This window comes from Myzus persicae, unplaced genomic scaffold (assembly GCF_001856785.1).
Source record: "Myzus persicae strain clone G006 unplaced genomic scaffold, MPER_G0061.0, whole genome shotgun sequence".
In the NCBI taxonomy this organism is placed as follows: Eukaryota; Metazoa; Arthropoda; class Insecta; order Hemiptera; family Aphididae; genus Myzus; species Myzus persicae.
In genome coordinates this window covers 163,097-182,643 of record NW_019103872.1, presented here as the reverse complement: position 1 = coordinate 182,643, position 19,547 = coordinate 163,097, and the positions used below count along the sequence as shown (strand labels likewise).

General features: G+C 27.4%; 1 pseudogene; it reads left to right on the top strand.

Annotated features, from left to right (window-relative positions):
* The first annotated feature begins 9,534 nt into the window (after window positions 1-9,534).
* LOC111035704 lies at window positions 9,535-17,182 on the top strand (annotated as a pseudogene).
* Window positions 17,183-19,547: the final 2,365 nt, after the last annotated feature.

The window sequence follows — 19,547 nt, the reverse complement described above, 5'->3', positions numbered from 1 at the left end:
ATACCATTTTACGACAAACAATTTCACTCTTGGAACAGACACTTTTAGTAAACGAATTCATAAGTGGTACCCTACTGAAACTCTAAACGAACATATAATTGAAACAATAATTGTAAATTATTAAGCTCATAGGACAAGAACTAAGTTATGAAAATTGAAGAAATTATAATTATAGACAATACATATTATGATAACAATTTTAAATTAAGAAAATTTAAATTAAATTTTTACTTATTTACATTTAAATACTTAAACATTAATTAACATTATTATAAATGCTGTCAAATCTTTACATATGATTCCTAATAATGTTAATATCTTGTTTTAACAAATACAATCATTTTAAAACATTAAGTGAGTCATAGAACAATACCACTACAAATTTAAAAAACATAAATTTATTAAACATATTATTGTTAACTATACATAGTATTAGTAAAACTATTATAATTTCACAGTCCTGCAACAATATACTAAAAATTAATATTAATATCAAATATTTAAGGATACAAATGTCACTCAATCTAAAATATCAATTCAATGGCTTAAAAAATCAGGGAACTCTTTTGCACCTTTACACAACTTGGATCTATATTAAGAGTTTATTAATTGTTTGAGGAATCAAATATTCTAACAGTAAAAACAGTTACTTTCTTAGTAAAATATAATCTAATTAAACCCATTTTTCATAAGTTTAAAACCAAAGATAAATTTAATAATATCATCACCCCAGATGAACATAAATCCGTCACTCAATCTTATTTTTTAGAATATACTAGTCTAATTATTTATAATAATCTACCTTGTGAAATAAGTGATTATACAAATCATGTTATAACTAAACTAAATTTAACAAACTGGTTCCTACAACAAGCTTCTAAATGTTCATACCTACATTGTCATTTTCATATAATCAATATTTCTATCCTTTTATACTTTTAAAATACTACCTTAAAAGTGTGTTTGTTAAATAATAAATATCTTAAGTACAAATAGTTTTAAAATTAAATTAATTAATGTATTTAATAAAAATTGTAATTGTTAAAGAATCCTGGGGTCCCACACAAGCTTGCTTACCGGATCCTATTATACACTGAACACTTTATGTTATATATAATATTGTTTATGTAATAGTTTTGTATTTGTTTTATTTAATTTTTGTTATTAAATAAAAACAAATATAGGTAAGTACATAATTCACTTACTTATACATAAATTATAAATATATAATAATGATATTATTTTCATATGTGTATTTAACCTAACCAGTAATGGCCATACCACCTTTTACCAGGCATTACTACCTAACCCACCTTTCTCCCACATTTTTTTTAATCAGACATTTACATTTTAATTACAGAGTGTAGCAAACAGACAGTGCAGTTTTAAATGCTATTAAAAAACGACTTATGTTATAGGAACTAGGTGCATTTTATTTTATTCGGTACATCAAGCCGTTTTATCACAAGTTCTGAAAATTACATCGAAAAACAATAGCCTTCAATAACCATATATTTATGAAGGCGATTTCTGAAGATCATGACAGCAAAATGACTAAACTCTCGTCAGCAAAGTTTATACATTTAGGTGGATGGGCTTATGAATATTTTATTTAGGCCCACATTAATGAACTTACGGAGCATAATGTGCGTTTAGTGAGGTTAATTCTATATTTCGGAAGGCTTAGCCACCCAAGTATCCCTAGCTCCAAAATGTCACTCATTTAGGTATGTGATCAATTGATCCCCGCAAAGACCATATCATATTATCGTATTAAAGTTCTTATAACTATATGTAATATATGTATGGATGTATATAACAATTTGTGTTTAAATTTTAAATAAATAAATAAATAAATAAATAAATAAATATAATGATTTACAAAACACACATACTCAGAAATTAAGATGGCAGTCATTTTTAAACTGCCCATCTTCTTGTATGGCTATACATTTTGCAAGCTTCTTATATGCAGTTGATTGAATATAATATTATATAGTTGCACTCTAAAATAGGACCATATCACTTTGATGATGTATTGATGTGGTTTGGTTTTGCTGAATTATCGTAAAAAATATAAAAAATAGTGCACTCACTCGTGAGGCGTCCACGCACAGATTCTTGTTTTTTCGCTTGTCAACGTACGATGCCTAGGCATTCGTTGGTTACGGATTTTTCGCATTCTTCGAGACCGCATGGAAATCCATAGGGGAACAAATAGTTAGGTAATTATGTAGGTATATGTGAAAGGTGGTCCGTCAGATGTCAAGAGTGGTCTTTACATTAATATAAAATTATCAAACACAATTATTATTTTTCCAAATCTGTTGTTGATATTTTAATTTATCGATGATAAATTAATATGTATAGTACATAATATTATATTACTTAAAAATAATTACTATGTTTAAAATAAAAGTTAGATTAGGTATTAGTTATATTACTTAATACAATTTAATAATAATTATGATCAAATAAATTAAATTTTAAAATACAATATACAAATAATAATACAAACATACCAACAGCTACTAAAATATAAATTGGCATTACCAGTTTTAGGAATTCAATATAACATTCTTTAGTCATCTACGCTTTCTTAAAAGCTTATTCTCTGAATCACTTTATTCAAGTATGTTGAACAAAACAGAGTATTATAAATACATATACATATAATACACAATTGAATTAGTATTTTTTTTTAATTTTGGGAGGAATTATTGTTAGAGTTGTAACTTGTAAGGATCATTATTATATGCTTGAATGTTTTTAACTGTCTTATAAAATGTCAGTTTCTTTATTCGTTCTAGACGGTAAACAACCTAGCAGCCTATAACAAAACAGGAAGGTTCACTATTGAATTTGAAACCACCAGGAAATTCAACAATCTTGAAAGCAAATAGTATTTTGATGGTCACAGGTTAACATGGTAAGGTTGGTGGTTGACACTAATGGCATTTTAACGACCCCTTATATTTTTCCCCACTTAACCTGAAGCATACAATATTTGCAGGATACCTGTGCGAGCAACAGAATATTCGTCAGTATCTCGTCCTATCTATATCCCGTATGTGTTCGGTGTCCGCACCCGATTTATTGTAACCTTGTGTCATCTGCCTATACAAATTAATACGATTTATTTTAATTTTTATAAATTTTTTGTAAGAAGCCTATAGATTTGTGTCCGTCATGTTTTCAAATATGAAGTTCTGTTCAAATTTCGTGCATTGCGCTGCTTACAATTTTGAAGTAACAATACACGAGTGTACTGGATTTTTGAATACAGCAAATATGATAGTATTCAACACAGAAAACCATGGACAAGAGATTCAATTTTTCGCTGAAGTATTTGCAGGAACATACAAGGAAAAAATTCAAGAAACATTTTATAACGGACCATACCCACATGCACTTGGTAGATATTACCATCCAATCGTGTATTTATATGCGTGTATACTAACTTCTGAGGAACTTTACATCAACTCCGTCTCATTTATCATCAGATATTTTAACTCTTCCTGTGGTCGTAAGTTACAATTTAGTCGCTTATTAAGACTTTGTCAACAGTCTGTCGTTACTTTAGAACACAACGCTCAATTAGGACTATGGCATATAAAACATTCCGGACTTGATTTAGTAATAAATGAAAATGTATGGATTAACGTCACAAACTGTTGTAAAATTAATTTCAAAAACAAAATAATCGATTTTGAAAGACTTCCATCATTCAAAAGTATTTCGAACTATATGGCTGAACGTTTAGGAAAATCTCCAATAGTAAAACTCGACGGGTACCAAACAATTTGGAACGGTACATACTATCACCCTCTTCTGTTCCTGAAAATGGTTGCCTTGATCAGCGATGAATTTTATATTAAAGTGTTTTGTATTATTTTTGGAGAAAGTGATAACCCAAATATCTGGAAAATTGACCAAGTCGAAACACATCCACTCAAAATATTTCCACTTGAAACATTTCCAGTCAAGAGCGAATTAATCGAAGAACCCGTAGTTGCTTTAAATTCAACACGTGTAACGTCAGATGTATTGTTAAGTCAAGAGTCCTATCCAAACGAATATCAAAATCCATCTACTTCGGCACTCACGGTAGACCCAAAAACATCAGAATCAGTGAGTATCGCATTTTTAAAAAACAAATTAGATACAACCGAACGTTCGTTAATGAAAACTCGATCGTTATTTGGTGATATGTACGACGAATTAAATCACGTAAAAACAAAATATTCTAAAATTTGGAAAAAATATCAGACATTGAAGCAATCGTCGGAACGTGTGAACGATTTCCAAGAATCCAACAATGCAGTTCAGGCTTATTCAATACAGGCGACGAACATTGACACCGATAATATTGTCTGCGATATTCAAACACTGCTTATTGTACGGTCAAAATCCGGAACAATACACGGGCTTCGAAAACCTCTCGGACATCTTATGAGTACTGTAACGAAAAATATCCATACTATAATATGTTTCGATTATTGGTATTTCGTCGATATTTCTACGTCGGATTTTAGTCGTCTCCAAGACTATATGAGCATTAAATACGGCAAAGGGAAACGTGATGTAAAAGCCTCGGATTCAGAGTTAATTGTGGACAATATCACAAATAATTTCGAAGAGATTAACAAAAGTATTTTCAATTTTTTTATAAATTTTCCAGAGTTCATTAAATTAGATGTAAACGTTTTTAAAAACAAATTTGAAAAAACTCATTTTGAAATAAATACATCTATTTCTCCAAAAATTAATAAATTGTATAATTTTGTTATGAATTATTCATACATTGATCATGCCTAGTTTAATACATAAATAACATATTTCTAATGATGTAGGTATGTATTTAATAAATATTTAATGATGTATAAGTTGCAACTGTGGTATTTTACATTTCTATAAAACAAGGTATGCGTTTTTGAGGGTCCGGTTGAAGTGCATTGTTAAAATATCACATTAGGTTTAATTGTAGATGCCACAATAAGCGTTTAAGTGGGTGCGGTCGATTCCACTACCCAAACCAAACATGAAACATTTTAACCGATAATTCCAAAACGCATACCTTCTTAGTAATTAGTATCAATGAGTGTATCATGTGCTTAATATGTTTATCATCTGATGTTTTTTTATTTTTCTACAACAGCCAACTAAGTTATCTATACAACGATATTTTTATCAAATGTATTGTATTAGGGACATTAACATATTACTATATCATCCTCTATTCCTCTGTACTCTGTTTAAATATTATAAAAGTAACATTACTCACATTTATTATTTTATACAATTACCCAGGGCTATTTTATTATACCTACATACTAATTATTAATTTATATAATAAATAATATAATAAAAATGATATATATATTATTATAATATTATTTATTTATATTTATTTTTATATTTTTAATTTTAATTTTTTTTACTCTTATTATTTATATTTTTATTTTTGTATTGTTCTTATAACATACCAAAAAAATTGTGCTGCCTACAGCTTAGTTTTTTTTATAAACTATTGGAATATTTTTTATGTAAACCATTGATTTTTGATTGTAATATCATGTTTTGTTAATACATCTTATGGTTTCAATCTTATTAATATGTCGCATTGTTCTTACAACATGCCAAAAATATTGTGCTATAGCTCATAGTTTTTTTTTTTATAAACTATTGTTGGAACATTTTTTATGTAAACCATTGATTTTTGATTGTAATATCATGCTTTTTTAAAAATAAATCTTGTGGTTTTAATAATCTTAATAAAAATTAATAGTTGACAAAATAAATGTTTGAGAAATCCTAGTTGTGAAATTGTACCTATTATATTTCATAGGCTGAACTGATTGATTTTGGAAAAGTAGAACTTTGAACGACCAAAAGCTTTAGTGCTTAAGCAATAAAGTTAACCACGGCTTGGTATTATTATTTTAATGTTTGACAGATGTCAGATACTTATGTTTCACCCAAAGCTGTGTGCCTTGTAAATGCGTTTAGATACTTTTTCAAATAATTGATTTTGGTTGAGCTATTTATAACAGCAGCTATACTTTGGAAAAAGTGTGGAGTCTTCATTCATGATTTTGGTCATTAACCAGATGTAATTGTCACTAATTGACGTCACGAACTAATAATTAACAGCTATATATAATATATATATAATTTATTGGTAAGTAACTATCTCTTAGTACCTACGTGGTTGACGTCATAGTTATGCTGAATGCCGATATCGAGTAGCTAATGAGTAATGACAATATTCCGACTGGTCTCGACTCGCTAATGTTTGGAATATTCACACCTTAGATATAGTAAAATCGTATTATAATTTATATTTATCATTTACATCGTATATGATTTCAGGTTCACACACTGAAATGTTCTAGTTGTACTAAATAGTGTTTATTTACTTTAAATTTACCCATAGACAGTCGTGGAAACCGAAAATCTTATCATATACCCAATGCTAATAGATAACATTATTCAGCGCTGGCGGGAGGTTTTGCGTGGCAAATTTTTTCATCGCAAGGTAAAATAATTTTTCTAGCTTCTTTCCACTCAGGTACTAGTATGACGTCTTTTCTTTATTTTACTTAACTTACCTAAAAACATATTTTTTATGTAGGTGCACAATTAAACAAAGTATTTAAGCACCAAACGTATAGGTACTCTTCAATATGTATTTATTTCTTAAAACATTAAGCTACAGATATTATTCTGCTTATATACTCTATTGGATACATTTTTCATATTAAAATAAAATATGTTCTACTTAAATGTTAAGGTACATATAAAAATATAAGTTAATATAAGTTAATATAAGTTTAAATATAAGTTAATATAAGTTTTACACAAAAATTAAAAAAAAAAAATGTAATGTTTTAACATCTAAATTGTTTTGGACGTCGGTATCGTATGTAGACATTTTAATTTATTTTAACTCTCGCTCGTTTATTGTAGACATTCCGATAACTATATATTAAAAACCCACACGTCGCCACTGACTCTATTTTTAATTTGAAAAACAAAATTATAGGCTTAAAAATCACCAAATGCCACGAAAGGAGCGGGGCCCAGGGCAGCTACCCCTTCTGATATCATTGTTCAATATTAATATTATAATACCACAATAATACATGAACATAATATAATATTATTATACGTCTTGTAGTTTGTTTAATATTACGCTTGATCGACACCAGTCGATCGACAATATACTGCGTCGTGTGGAACATGATGTCGATTTGTAGATTTATTATTAAATACGTTCGACATTTATAAAAACTAATTTATTTATTTTCCGGACCCACGTGGCCACATCATCAGTTGAATTTCGTTAGTCGTGTAGTGTAGTTAAATTTTGTAGTTAATTTATTATTTGAATGAATATAAAATACATTTTAGTAATAAAGAAATGTCTACTGATGAAGATATTATTTTAGCAGCAGCAGCTTTTATTTTAGTTAGTGAAGACGAACCAAAAAAAAAAAACGCCGAGTTTGGACAAGAGCAAGTTTAGATAGAAGCAAAAATATAATGGAAATCGTATGCTTGCAGACTACATCCAGGATGACGTGATAGGTTTTAGTCCAGGAGAAGGTATTCGTAGCGCGTTTCAAAATTTTCTACGGATGACATGTACTGATTTTGAAGATATTTTAAAAATGATCGGTCCAAAAATAAAACGTCAGAACACAAATTTTCGAGTACCTATATCCATAAATGAGAGATTGGCAGTTAATCTTCGTTTCTTGGCATCGGGCGATTCGTTCATGGACCTATCTTATTTATTTAAAATATCACAGCCATCCATCTCATTCATAGTACCTGAAGTGTGTGAAGCATTAATTTCATCATTGAAACATTACGTTAAGGTAAATCATAAATTATTTACATTTTGAATAGAATAATACTAAAAGTAAACAAAATGTGTTATTATTTATTAGTATTATTAATTTTAGCTGTGCATAATTAAGTATTACATTTTTAATAGATTATTAAAAATTTGAACAATTTACAAACAAAATTTGAACATTTTTATTTTTAAAAATTTAAAGTAGTTTGTGTAGGAAATTATAAAAATTAATCATATAATAATTGAAAATAAAATGAAAACTTAGATTAAAGATATGTAATTTGGCTTGTACTTTGATAATTTAATCTATAAAATTGTAATATTATTAAGGCATATAAATATAATAATTTACATTAATAAATAGTAATAATTTTAGATTCTGAGCGGAGCGAAGAATGTATTGATTTTACTATGTTGTGTGTGTGTGTGTGTGTTTTATTTTTTTTTTTTTTTTTTATATAATATAGGTACTACACGTCAGGGACCGTGGAGGATGGCACTCGGGGTTGACAGTCTTCGGTAATTGTTTTATACTATTTTAGATTCTGAGTGGAGCGATGAATGTATTGATTTTACAATGATGTGTGTTTTTTTATTTTATTAAAATTTCATATNGCGATGAATGTATTGATTTTATAAAGTTGTTTTTTTAGATTCTGAGCGGAGCGAAGAATGTATTGAGTTTACTATATGTGTGTGTGTTTTTTTTTTTTTTTTTTTTTGTGTTTGTGTACACGAGAACTTGTCGAAATAATGCTTCGATTTTCAACTTCAGTAGCTTTTCCAGTTCGAAAGTAAATCTTCCAAAAGCGAAATTCCCAATAGTTTTCAAAAGCAACGGGAAAAAACAAACAAAATTTGTTGAATTGAAAATGTACAAATTCTTTAGTTGTTAAAAATGTATAAAATGTTTAACTTTTATAGCTAAGGCGCTAAGGGTTAAAAATTTGAAACAAGGTTCCACGTAACACAATGAATTTATTTGGTTAATTTGGAATTTATTTTAATGGTACCTACTACCTAATTTATTTTTAAAATAATATAATTAATATTGCATAAAATATCCAAGACTGAAAACTCGTCTCCGATCAGAATAGTTTTTCGTATACAATGATGATATATCATTGAATTCAAATTTAATAACATCCATGACAGTAACCCACTTGTAAACTGCTGTACAGCAGAGCGACATCCACTTACTTACCCGCTTTTAATACTTATAATTACTACCAAATTTCATTAATTTCAATAATACCATCATTAGAGATTAGATTACAGCGCCGCTTAACACGTTTTACAGCGGCGTGGTATGTAAAGGCATGTTAAGACGTGGCGTGTGAATAGTGTGTCCGGGCCATAAGACTGTACGACGGATTCCGAAAGTATCTACTCACACTGCGTAACGAGTATAAGACATCGAATTGCCTATACACGACTCCTTATTAAATCACCGCTTCCAATCCCCGATGTATTAAACATGGTAATATTTTAAATGTTGATAAAAACGTTCAGCAGTTCAGCTGCACCGCTAACACCAGCACGGCTGTAGATGGAACAGCCATAGTCAGTGGTATTTTTTTCATTTCGGACGTTTATCGTTTCTCGATCCCTCATCATTATCCGGTAAAATTCTTATCACTTCCAGTTTGATAGTAGTATTTTGTTCACTAATCATTAGTCTAGTTATCAGTTGTCAGTGAACCAACGATTTATATTTTAATATTAGTTGTACATAAGTTATAGTGTAGAATAATATATTATAATAATGTCCACAGTGACACAGTCAGTTAATTGTATTAGATCATCTTGAAGAACCATTTCGATTCTTTCGTTTCTATCATGCGAATTGTTCAGTGCGGCATTCTGATGCGAGTCTACACACACAGTGTTTGAAATCGTTCTGTGTAATAACACCTTTAGATTTATTTTACTAAATAACATAGTTGTTATTTTTGTTGAAATGGCCAATCAACCATATGACGACATGGAACAGACGTATGTATTTACAACTATTGTTGCATTTAAACACTAAAACAAATCTTAATTTTGTCGTTAAACATATAGTATGCGTTTATTGTCCAGAAGTTGTAAACAAAACTAAAATCAAGTATACAGATCATGAATTTAGAGAGATTCTATTGTTCATGATGCAGATTAAAACATTATGGCTTTAATCATGTCTTATAACTATTCTGAAATGATACCACATTTAGGTTCCTGCATTTCTTTGATACTATGATTCCATTTTTAAAAATTATGTCTAAGTAACAGTGTAATACATGGTTCTATATTACCGACCAACAGCATAATATGCAATTTGTTATACTGAACCTGTATACATTCTTTATTTTATTTATATTTATCCATTAGAAATATTAATAACTGTCGGCTATAGACTATACTAACGTAGACACCGCTTATAAGACTCGCATTGGAATCAGCAAAAAGTGAGAATTATATACTATTGAATCTTTTAGGCGAAGTGGGAAATAAGCAAACGGAAACTTTAATTAATTACCTATTAATTATATTTTGATACTTTTACACATTATTAAATAAATACAATACATACATACACAATTATATTTGCAATCAATTTGAAATGCAATAAAATTTGTTGTACATATATAGTATATACCATATGCCATAGTTAGAACTCACTAATAACCAACATAAAGGTTATTTTCTATGATTTATTTTTACAAAATTTGAGTCTTATAAGCGATATAGTATTCCTGAGTCTTATGAGCCTCGTCTACTGTACATATCTTTTCACTGTATAAGTGTGTGGAAATGCCAAAATTCATATTCTAGAAGCTTGAGAGAACACAAGGGAGAACACCTTAAGCGGGTAAATCTGTCTGATGCCTTGTCTTCGTCTTACAAACGCATAACATAACAAATTGTATGTTCTTAATTCATTTAGCGCTGTTATGTTTAATCTTAGAGTGAATTGAAACAAATATAAGCTATTATAAAATGCTCATGACTCACTTTAAAATTCAAGTATAAAAAGAAAATCTATGTTATTGATTAGATAATATTCTTGCTTCCAAATTTGATAATAGTTTAATACAGTCTAAGATTTAACATAGCAGAGTAAAATGAATTATTCAGAACGTATATGCATACATTTGTAAGACTGAGACAAAGCTTGTCATATCTTCTTAATAGATGTTATTAAATATTGATAAGTATGCGATCTATACTATAGCTATAAATATATGTTATGGGTGTTGTGTCATAATGTAGTTAAAGATCCTTGTTTATTACTGGCTGTAATCTAAATAAGAACCACACTTATATTAGTTATTTTATCCATAGACAAATACCTATACTATTGTATAGATACTGATGGTATTATCATTTTAGATGTTTTGCTGTGCACTTGTTGATAGATTTCAAGGTGGATTCATCATATCCACTTTGATAGATATTATTTATGAATCACAAATGTACTATATAATGTTATGCTACATAGAACAGATCATCCGAATAATTTTCAAAAATATAATGTTATTCGGTCATGTATTTTATTATTAAAAAGTACAAATTATTCATTACCGCCCATCCCTAGTTATATTACCTAGATATAAATACTTGCATACCTAGATATGTCTAATAAATATGTCTTAAATCTAACATTGAATTTATTGTTTATGTGATTTACAGAGCTGAAAAGGAATTAGATGCATTAATAGTTGCTAGTCAAATAGAGTCAAATTTTGATATAGATAAAATACTGAATGATAAGGCAAAGAAGAGAAAGTTAACTAAAACAAATGTCAAGAATCTTATCAAGGTACTTATCTGTGTTTAATTGTAAAATTATTTGTTTGAAAATATTTTTTTTTCATACGAACGGGTAAAGTTAAATAACGTATTAAAATGTGTATCCAACAAGTAGAAAAAACAGGGCTTATTGTTTTGTGGCCAGTTAACTACATAATATGTTGATTTCTAAAACATTAATTTTCTAAATTGTTTATTTTGAATTCAATTTTTTTACTACCTACACAATTATTTTGATTAGAAATTTGTATTTAAATTAAGTAGAAATTGGTTTTAAAAATGGCCTGTTATAATAAATATGTACTATTTTTTTATTTCCAGAATGTAATTACAAATGCTGACGTTGCTACAATGTTGCGACAAACTTTAGATGATAATATAGATGCAAATTGCTTGTATGAACCAAAATTTACAAGAGCAAAGTTAAGGTAACATTAATTTTATTTTAGAATCTTCAATAGGTCCAATGATAATTAGTGTATATAATTTTAGTGTTTTTTACTCCATCTTATAAAATGTTTTCCTATATTTATACATTTTTAAAGACATTAAAAAACATATTATGTACCTAAGTATTATAATAAACATTATACATTTAGTTTGATTATTTTAGAGAAATGTTAAATGCTTGTCCAACTGCTCATCAATGGTCTACAAACCAACAACAATCAATTTTATCAGAATGTACATCATTGATTGAAAAGGAATTTCCTGATGATTCTGAAGATGAAGAGTATCATCCAGACAAAATGTTTGAGGAGGAAGAAGATGAATACGACGATGATGAATTTAAAATAAGAGAAGTTAATAAATCAATTGATACAGAACATGATCTAGATATTAGTGATAATACAACTGCAGTTGATGTGAATGTTAAGGTACAAAATAATAAATATGCATGTTGTATGAACCAATCTAACAGTATTCAAAATTTGTTTGATTTGTTTAGGAAACAATTGGAATGCGTACAAGGTCTAAGTTTTCTTTAAATGATACTCCATTAGAAATTATTGAACAAGCTTTTATACCACCAGATATAACCGAGGATATGTATGATTCCGCTTGTGAAAACGATGAATGGATGGAGTTTCTTAGTGAATTTACAAAACCTTTAGGTATATATACTTATGGACTTATGATTGATATGGTTATTAGCTTTTAAAATCAAAATTAAATTACTTAAACATTATACTAAGCATTTTTAGTATGTATTTTGTTATGTAATTTAATAATACACATGTAACTTCATACAAATATTAAAACTGTCCTAATAGTTATAAACTAACAACAAATTTTGGTTTGTTATTAATATTTTTGAATGTATGAAAATATTTATAATCAAATTTTCCATTTCTATATTTTGTTTATAGATTATTTTTAGAAATGTTAATGTATATTTTAACACACATCATATTAATCAATGTATTTATTTCTGTGTTCATATATTATCGCTTTGTTTTAGAGTCTGTTCAAAATGACGACGGGGAAGATGACCCTGAGTATAATGTTCTTGGCGATGATGATTTTACTAATGGTAATAATTAAGATAAATAAGAGTATAATATTATTGTGTTATGCCTATATTTTTTTTTTTTTAATAAGTGATATTTAATGATCAAATAAATTTTGATTTACATAGTTGATAAAGAAGAGTTTCGTATTGATAAATCAGTTAAGGTCACTCGTAAAGAGTATAATGATTTAATGAATGAACTGAATGAATTTACTGAAAGCTTCCTTGAATTCAATGGTGTAGAAACGTTTGAAACTAATACCGATATCAAAGAAATTGATAATGATAATGATAAAGTATTTAATTTATAATATTTAATATATATTATTTTTAGTAATTAATTTTATTTATAGAATACTGTTAAACCTAAAAATGATAGTCAATCTATTCCTGCTTATGCCTGTATTCAAAATAACTATGCTGATGGGAAATCAAGTACTAATTTTTCTTTAAATAACAAAGTAATTATATTTATATATATATATTTCTTGTAATACAATCAAATGTTTCATTAGATTTAATTTATATTGTTATAATTTTGTATGATTATTATTTACAGAATGCTGTTAAACGTACAAATTGTGTATCTAATCCAGTGTTTATGTTTAAATATTCTAATGGGAAATCGAGTACCAATGGTTCTACGAATAATTATGCAGAACCAATAGAAGTGGCCAGATATAACACACAAAAAAATAAACGATTTAATGTTTCAGAATTTAATAATAGTCTACTTAGTATCAATGAAAATCTTGAAAAGCGTATGTATACTTCTTTTACCAACATTTAAAGATCATTTTCAGTTAGGCCAACAATATAAAAATAGTAATGAAGATGTTTCTGTGATAACAATTATAGTTCCTCAATATGTAAATATAAATAATCAAGTAAATATAATGACACAAAAACAAATTATTTTATTTAAACAACAACTCACACAACATGTCCAATTAATAACTCAAAATTACTTGTTATGCACAATGTCAAAAAAGTTCCAAAATAATTGCAGAAAATATAAAATTATGTTGGTAAGTTATTTAATTTATTTGTATTTCATTAAGATTAATCTAAATACTTATTGATTTTAGGAACTAATAAAAGATATTTGTAAAGATAAAACGTATGCACCAATTAACGCACATTCCTCTTTAAAGTTTATTCGAGATTGGACTGAATTTAAATCTACCGAAAATGATATTAATAGGTAATTAATTAATTTAGTAGGTTAAATGATTATAGCCATAACTATTTTATTTTCATTATTAACAACCCAATAAATGAGGGTTATGTTGATACAAATGTGTGGCACTTTAAATACATTCATATAGCTGTTGATGAACAAAAAAATTGTTATTTGACTCATTTTTAAATTAATTATCAAGTCTTTTATTGTTTTTTTCAGTGACTATGTCATACTACCATTAAACGTGAAAGGGTATATGCTATATTATGATAAACCTGTGTTTATTTATCCTCAATTGTTACCAACAAGAACTTACCATCACGAATGTATAAGTCAACCTATAGGAACTGCAGAAGAAAAGTATTACATTCTATGTTTTTTAGTTGGGACGGCTAAACATCAATATTCACTATATTTGTCTTTCTTATGTGTAAAATAGTCATGACTAGGGCCCGGAAGTTCATGCATTTGCATGTTTTTACTGAATGGACTAAAAAATTGCTAGATCAGCCACAAATTTGAATTATACTTATATAAATGCAAACACAATATTTTATTTTGCATATAAATGCATATTTTGGGTTTTTTTTATGTATTTGCATATTTTACAATTTTTTTTGTTATTAACTGCATATTTAAGTCAAATATTATGTAATTGACAAAATAAATTACTTCTAAAAGATCTGTTATAACCCCACGACAGTGGCGGCCCGATAACGTCTAATGAACAATATGTTTATTTTTTAGAAAAGTTTTAGTATTTTTCATCACGATAACGATATTTTCGTTAAATTTAAACAAGTTATTGAAAAGAATCTGGGCTTTGAAACATTATCCAAAATTTCAAAAATTATGCTGAAAGAAGAAATGACAGTGGATAATTTAAATAAAGATTTTTCTTGTGATAGTTTACTATATTATAAATACGCACCAATTTATTCCATTGATGTGGAGCGGGGCTTTTTGGTGTACAAAAATATATTGTTCAAATTTGGGAATTTATCAAAATCGTTAAATGTGAATTGTAATGGTTAAAAATGAATATTAATCAATAAAATAATGTTTTTAATTACTAGTCAAAGAAATTGAAATAAAAACCGTGAGTAGTATCTCATAAATTCATAACTAATAATTTTTTTTCCTCATATTAAAAAAAAAAGGGCATATTTGATCGCATATATTAGGATTTTTAAGCTATAAGTGCATACATATTTCGTTAGTTTTTAGTGCATAAACGTCCGGGCCCTAGTAATGACATATCATTAAAAAAAAATTATTAGTTAATTATAAGAAAACAGTTTCAATACTTAAATAAAAATGGGAGGAGTCTCTCAAAAGATTGATAAAACTTTTTGATATGCCATTGATGTTTTGATAGCAATGGCGAATCATAAAAATATTCATTGTTCTATGTTCTTTGATGTATTTTCACAAAAACTATGACACTAATAAATTATTGTGATGTTTCATGTGTATACGAGACAAAGCTAGAAAATGTTGATGTAACTGTAACATAAGTTTGAAACTTATTATAAATATTACTAACCTTTTTTTTTATATAGATTTCTGGTATTAAAAATAGATTATATTTACAAGAATTTGAAAGAGAGTAGTAAAACTCGAGCAAAATATAAAAAAAAGAATTTATCTGACTTGTTGCCAATGATATTAAAGATTGTACATAAAAGATGGTTTTCAAAAAGAAACTTATCAAATCTAAGACAGTTTGTAACGCGACAGAAAAATTCATTTGAAATGAATGTTACCAAGGTATGTTTATTAATATTGGTGAACTGAAATTAATTTAATTTTTTAATGATTTGTTTAAGCTATAAATTGTGATGAAGTTAATTTTCTTTATTTTTAATTATAAAAAGTACCCTACTACCCTTGAGTATAATTTAAATATTATATACTCAATGTCATTACATATACTTTGAATTAAATGTTAAAATATTTGCACTGGAACTAAATGCAAATTCTAGAATAGCATATTTATGAAATATATAAACCATTGTTTTAATAAACAATAAAAAATAATAAAAACAATTTTGAACATTTTTCTTTTGGAATTGGTTTTGTTGCTGAGCCAGATTATTATTTTTATCTTGAAAGCAATTATAAATGATTGAAATTGAAAATGATGTAATTTTTTATTCCAGATTCTTATAATATTTAAATGTTTGTGGTTTGTGTATTTCAGAAATATTTAACATATGGTGAAATTGAAGAATCTTCTTATGTAATTGATATTAAAGCTCTCTTTAAAGGAAATCGTTTATACGAGTGTGATGTTCGAAAGTTTCCATCAAGTTGGAAATCAATAAGAAATCAATTGAAGTTAAAAAAATAATTTTTTTTCTTCAAGAATGACAACCAAAACTAAAATAATTAGTATTAAAGTTAACTATTATTATATTTGATATATTTTTAAAAATTGTTTAAAATAAAAAAAAATGATTGATTAAAATATTATATTTCTGTTCCACATTGATGAAAAAGTTGAATGTTAAACATTGTGAATTGATTATTTTTATTAGCTTATTGACTGCTGGCGACCCAAGTTGTTTAAGTGTGTGTAATACCACACAGTGAGAGAATTTTTTTTTATTCCATGGTTTATGTTAAATATTATGGTCTCCAAGCCATAAAGGTTTAGTTGTATGTTGATGTTAAATTTGACAGCGGACAACCTAGGTGGCTTTACAATAAAAGACAACACTTGGGTCGCTGGTGGGCTTGTGGCAGTGAAGGTGTTTTTGATTTTTTTCTTTACTAGCTAATATTTAAGAAGCCATGTCTAAAAAGGTTAAAGCTTTTTTTTCTTCAATTTTTATTTTTTTAAACCTAAATTTACCCCTGAATTCCTATTTATTATAGATAAGTGGATTTTTTTTTTATGTTTATTTGTTAGTCATACGCTTTAACTAGGCTTGCTACATGTGCTACACATCTATAAACTATATTTACCTTTTAGCTGTCAAACATAAATATGATATAAATAAAAAAATCTGTCTCCTATCTAATGTCTTTTTGAATGCTATGAATAATCTCATTCATAACGATTTCAAAAGGACAAACCAAGGGTTATTACACTAGCCCATTGTCTTGAAGACTATTATACAGACTTACTAGTATTATTCATAAAATTATAGCATGCTAGAAGATTATGATACATTGTTTTATAAAAATTAAAAATGTAATGATTAGTTTTTTAATATTTTTTACTTGTTCATATAAATATAATTACATACCATTATGTAATTGGAAACCAACAACGAATTTGATTCATATGAGCACATCACTAACAAAACAATTTTTATTTTATGTAGGTACCTTTAGTGAGGCTAAGGTGGAAAAAAAACATTTACATTAATATAAATTATAGCTACCTACATAAGTATACAACTATTAAAAATAATAATATAATTGGTGAGGCGTTGGTTGGGGAAACGTTCTAAGTGTAGTGACTTACCAGCCGGCATTGCTAGCTCCCGAATGGGTCAATACTTACCTCCCATGTTTTTAGCAACAAATCCATGGTACCTTTACTAGACCATTTTCGTTTACGATAAAAATGTAAGGTCCACCAGGAGGCAATTTGTTTACAAATGATCGACCTTTTTAACTTCTGGACTTCGGAAGACTACTAGTATGCGCCTCCTCGGCCTACTTCAGTTTTCAGTACTCAGCTAGGTAGGTAGGTACCTATTTATATACCTAGCCACCTAGGTACTATAACATAGGTAAGTGGTAAGTATATCCCCGGTATACTTCAGTACCAGGAACCTAACGAATACATTTAGGTAAGGTACTAAGCTCTCCCGGGTCTGCAGTAACTTCTTTACCCATTGTAGTCAAATTTTTATAGTAATATGGACATAACATTTTTTTTAATGTGATATTAAATTTAATTTAATTAAAAAAAAAATTCAATTACATAAGTAATAAGTAAATAATAAAAATAAAGGTAAATTCAAATTAAATTAGGTACCTAACGTTCAAATTCAATTTTTATAGTTAGCTATTTGAAGTATATATGATAAAATATACAAATCCGATTGGTTTGAGGAGTTTTCAAATGCGTCTGAAAAACAAAAACGGGAATTTATTTTTCGACAAAGTTGATTGTATTTTGGTATAGGTACATAATTTACTAATTAGATACTTTGAAGAAAAATAAGAAGTTTATTGAAAACCCACTATTAAATCATATCATTCATCAAATAATTTACCTCGTTATTACACTCACTAATTTACAATCGCTTCCTTTTTTTATCATTTCATCCGGTCGACCATAAAGTTGTTAATTTAAAAGCTGGAAATAACGTATGATTGTATCCAATTTTATGTCTGATTTTGAGTAGTTTATAAGTTTTTATAATTTGTATAAGACATTTAAAAAAAAAATTATTTTTATTAATTTTAAACCATTAGGTACCTATTTGCAATTTCACAATTTAATTTTTTGTAATTTTAAGTCATATTTGCATTTATATAGGACATTTTTAAACTGTTTTAAGGTCATCAACTTCTGAGTAATAGGGATACCTAACCTAACCATTTTCCAATTTCGCAATAAAATAGGAATGTGATGTTTCTTATATAGTTTATAGTTATATCATTTATATCGTCAAGAGTCAAGACTATTCCTAACATATCTCTTCCTTTTTTTCGCAAACTTGCTGAAATTAAAACAAAAGTTTAAAAAAAACCGTTGTGTTTTGCGTATGAAGTGAAACTTCTTTCGGAGTTTTTAGTGATATCTAGCTTTTTTGAAATTCAACAATCTCGCAGCAAGGACTTCCATCAACTAATAGGATTTAAGGTTTAAGTTCGTGATACAATAAATAATTTCTATGTTTGATTTTTTAAAATTTTTTTTTTTCATTGTTTATTTTTTTTATTTACTCTCATTATAGATTGATGATAGAAATAATTTTTTTTAAAGTTTCAAGTTAAAATCAAATTAGTCATTAATCATTATCATTGGAACTATTTGCTGTTGTACCATTAAGTGTATCAAAAATATAATAATAGTATAAATAGTATAATACATTTTTATAACCTGCAATCGTTTCAATATTTATAATTATTATTACGTACACGTGCTGTTGCCTATTATAAAATCAATTAATTTACAGTATTTATTGTATAAAAATCTCCGTCTCATTATTCTACACTAATTAAAATAC